The 4,930-nt window shown below is 28.5% G+C and overlaps 1 pseudogene; it reads right to left on the bottom strand.

Moving 5' to 3' along the window:
- Positions 1–4,500: 4,500 nt before the first annotated feature.
- On the bottom strand, positions 4,501–4,619 carry LOC111747273 (annotated as a pseudogene).
- Between the last annotated feature and the right edge of the window lie 311 nt (positions 4,620–4,930).

The raw sequence follows: 4,930 nt of genomic DNA, 5'->3' as shown, positions 1-4,930 counted from the left end.
CCAAAAAAATCTTGAAAAATAAGAACAAAATTGAAAACTTACACTTCCCAATTTCACAACCTACTACAAAGCTACAGTAATCAAAACTGGTAGTGACATAGGAGAGTAACAGATGAATAAATAGGATTGAAGGCCTGGAAATAAACCTTCACCTATATGGGTGATTACATTTCATATCAAGGATGCCAAGACCATTCAATAGGGAAAAAACAGTCTCTTCAACAAATGATGCAAGGAAAGTTGAATATTAACATGCAAAAAAAAAAAAAAAAAAGAAGTCAGTCTCTTACCTTAAACCATATACAAAAATTAATTCAAATTGGAATAAACACAAATTTAAGGGCTAAAACTATACAACTCTTAGAAGAAAACACAGAGAAAAGTTTTATGACCTTGAATTTATCAATGGCTTCTAAAATATGAGACCAAAAGCACAGGCAACAGAAGAAAAAAGAAACTGAATTTTATCAAAATTTAAAACTTCTGTGCATCAGAAGACATTGCAAATAAACAATGCTACTAACTTGTCTACCTAAAAATGGTTAAAATGGTTTATTTTATATTGTGTATATTTTACTAAAGCAAAAATAATTTAAATATTATTTAATTCCACTTGATAATTTTTCTTTTACCCATGGTTATTTAATAATTTTTGCTTAATTGCCAAAATTGAGGATTTTCTTAATATAGTTTTGTTACTGATTTTTAATTTAGTTCTTTTTTGATAAGAATACAAACTGTATGTTTTCAATCTTCACATATTTATTGAGAATTATTTTATAGCAGAGCATAAATGCTATGTCTTCAAATATTAGACATAGCATTATATAAATGTTATGTAAATGACACCTTGGTGAATGCTGTATTCAAATCTCTACATTTTAACCTGCTTTTTTTTGATATCTTGTTCTATAATTATTCAAGTTAAAATCTCTATCTGTAATTGTGGATTTTATTATTGTCATCTTTAAACTGTTTCACATATTTTGAAAATTTGTTGTAAGGCTAATCCTTTAATCGTTAATTTTTTTGAAAATTCTCCCTACTTTGATTATGACATGACTCCTTTATATTTGCTAGTACTCCTGTTTTGAATATCACTTTATCTAATATTAACTTAGGCATACCAACTCTTTTATGATAATTTTTTGTATGTCTTATTTTTATCCATCCTTTCGCTTAAATAATCTGGGTCTATAGCTAAAGTATGCTTCTTAGTATGCAGTTGTGTCTTGTTTATTATTTTAAAATCTAGTCTTACAACTTCTAATTTTTAATTGGGATATTCAGACCTTAAATATATAATGTAATTATTGAGGTAATTGGCTTTAAGTACATCCTGTTGTTTTCTGTCTCATATACTATATTTTGCTCTGTTCTTTCTTTGGTGTGATCACTTTTTAATATTTAGTTTTATTTTCTCTCAACTTTTTAGATGCACTTCTTTGTTTTAATTTTTTAAATTGCTACCCTAGAGATTACAATATGTATCCTTATCACAGTTTATCTTTAATCAACATTTTAACTCTATGTTTAAGCTAAGAACATTTAAACAGTGTAATTCCAGTTACTTTCCCCTGTCATTTTCCTGTGTTAATCTTACCACACATTTTACTTCTGCATATGTTTGTGTTGAGTTTTTATCAGGACTTGGTGTTGAATTTTGTCAAAATCTCTTTATGAGTCTTTTGATATGATTCTATAGATTGTCTACTTTATTTTAATTATATTAATTGTGGTTTAGGTAATAAACCAACTTTGCATTACCGATTATAGAGTTATGGTGTCTTAAATTTTTATTTTTGTTGAATTTAATTTGGTACTATTTTATTAAATATTTTTGCATCTATGCTTATAAGAGATACTGTTAAGCACTTTTCTTCTGATGTTTCTGTCCTGCTTTGATATTAAGGCAATACTGGTCTCCTGAAATATTTTGGTATATACTCTCTCTATTTTTTTGAAAAAAGTTGTGCATGATTGGAATTATAACTGGTTCTTTAAATGTCTGATAAAATTCACTAGTTAAGCCATTTGGGCCTATATTCTTCTTCATGGAAATATATTTAATTATTAATTTTTTTTACTTTATGTAGCTTTATTAATTTTTTATTTTTAATATTTTGGTGCCAATTGGTAAGTATGGCTTGTAGGAGTTCATTGCACCTATGCTGTTAAACTTGTTTGTATAATGTTGTTCATATTACCTTAAATTCATTTTTAATTTCTGTTGGATCTATTATGAAGTCCTATCTTTTGTTCCTGATATTGATAACCTGTACCTTCTCTATTTTATATTGATGATTCCATTGTTTTATTGTTTTTTATTTCCCATTTCATTACATATTGTTCCAATTGCTATTATTTCTTTTCTTCTATTTCTTTGCTTCTTTTCTAGTTCCTTAAGTTGAAAGATTAGGTAATCGATTTGAGAACTTTTTCATTTCTAGTAAAATATTTAAAGCCATAAATTTCTCTCTAAGCATTGGTTTGGCTTTTTTCCATAAAATTTGATTTGTTGTGATTCATTTTCAAGAAATTCAAGCTATTTTCTAATTTCCCTTGTTATTTCTTGGTGGAAATATACAATGTACATGACACCGAATGGATAGTTATCATAACAAAATAAATAGATATCAGAGAAATAATTCTATATGAAAAAAGTTGTGGAAAAAGCACTAGTTTTGAACATAGTTTTGAACAATATAGTTTTAGTCCTGCCACTTCCATTTTAGAATTAATTCTGTTTGAATTCCCATTTTCTTACCTGTTAATAAAAAAATAAAAATACAATATCTTGTTTTTATAGGATCTTTATCATGATGAATAACAAGGTTATATTTAGAAGGCTTTGAATAAATGGAAATAGTAGAAAATGAAGGAAATTTGCATCACTCTTGTCTTTTCCCATTTTAATTTCTTTATTGTTTGATAATTGGTTAGTTACAAGCGCTCTCTAGAAACTCAGAGAAGAATCCCAGGATTCAAAGCTAAGCCTCAATATTTACAAAGGTAATGAATCTGTCAGCCATGGGAAGTCAAGTGCTCTTACTGTTTGGTATTGCTAACCTCAAACCTAACCTAAAGGGACACCTTTCTTGAGGGATAACAGTTCATTTGTCTTCATGCTAACTCTATCAAGGAATTTTCCTGTGCAGAAAACAGCTGGTTTCACTAAGCTCTGTATGTGCAGTGTTTTTTATGTAGTGCACTGACAGCCAGTAACTGAACCTAATCCGTCAAACTCATTTCACCTAAGACCTCAGGTATAACTCCAATTCTGATCCTTAAGGTAAAGGTGTCACTGAAGTACTTAGTTCCTGACCTTTTGTTTTTGAACACATAGTACTCTAAGGTTTGGGGTAGGGGAAATGTATATTTCTCTTTGTACTGAAAAATATAGTCATAATTTTTCGGTGTTGCATTTAAAAATGTTATTTTTGCCCTATAATTTTCTTATAAAACCTGCAACATTGCTCAAGAAGCCTTTGACAGAGTTGCTCCTTTGCAATTGGTAGGTTTGCAGTTTAGTAAACTACATGCTTTTATTAATTTTTCATTTAATGGTTGGATCTTTTGGAAATATTTTATTATTCTTAGTACGATTTTAAAAACATCAGGTATTTTAATTTTGTCTAAGTTTCAGAAATTAATCATAAGAATTTGTGTATATAGCATTGATGTACATAAAAAAATTCTTCTAATTGTGCCATGTATTTTGAAAACATGTATTTTTGTGTAAGACATGTAGGTTAATAATTAATCAATATTATTCTTGCCAGCTATTCGAATTTCTAATTATCGAGAAAGCACTAAAACAGGCATTTGAGAACTATTGCTGCATCACAAAGTGGTTGCCCTTTGCTTTCTCACGTGTTTGCTGGACGATATGATGTTTTCTGAGGAACAGATATATTTACAAATATAAAAAACATTCAGTAATGTTTGCTTTTTAGACAGGTACTATGAAACAACAAAAGGAATGTTTAAAAAATTATTAAAATCTAAGTTTTATGAATATCAGTAAGTTAGTTGAAGTGATTCCATTGTTAATGGCCCTACTTTAGAAGAGTAAGACTCCTACTATATAACTGACTACTATTTTGTGTGGGGGAGTTAATAACAACTTAGGGATCTTAAGACTTATGGTCGATGTCTTTTTAAAAAAAAAATGGCATTATATTACAACAGAATCTTTACTTACATTTGTTTTACTTTTAACGCTCAAAACCACATGATGGGCCAACTTTGACATTCAAATTTATTCTCTAATACTGCTTTAAAGCAAATGAGAAGAGCAAATATTCTCAGATTCAAACAATTTTTAGAAATTTTCTTTTTTTTAAAACATGTTTGTAACTAAGTGTAACTCATATTACAAAATGCTATCTACTTAAATTTCTTGGAATTTTTTTTGTTCCTCCTAATCTTTTTTATTGCATGCTAGATTATTTTGTATTTATTTACAAAAATAGATACAAAATAATCTTTTTTTTTTTTTGCCTACAGCACCTGGTCTTCCTACGTGGTCTCTCATCCAAGTACTAACCAGTCCCGACCCTGCTTAGCTTCCGAGATCAGACAAGATTGGGCACATTTAGGATGGAAAGGCCGTAGATAAATTTCTTGGAATTATAAAGGAAACAAGATATTTTATTTAAGGTTTATGGAAGAATATTATTTCTTGATGATACTTCAATTTCTAAAAAAAAGAATTTCTTATGGGTGTCAAAACTTTAGCATAACGATTATAAGAATAGAAGTAACTCTTCAAAAAGTAATATTTGACTATAGATATAACTTTCCAACAAATTATTTTTAAGCAATTACTTCCGTAATCAAACTTTAGCTAGAATTTATTTTAATATCTTTGATACCAGTTGGAGATAATTGTTTGCAGAACACCAGATTTGTACATTCTTACCATATT

Source organism: Pteropus vampyrus, unplaced genomic scaffold (assembly GCF_000151845.1).
Source record: "Pteropus vampyrus isolate Shadow unplaced genomic scaffold, Pvam_2.0 Scaffold216, whole genome shotgun sequence".
Lineage (NCBI taxonomy): Eukaryota > Metazoa > Chordata > Mammalia > Chiroptera > Pteropodidae > Pteropus > Pteropus vampyrus.
This window is presented reverse-complemented; position numbering and strand designations above follow the sequence as displayed.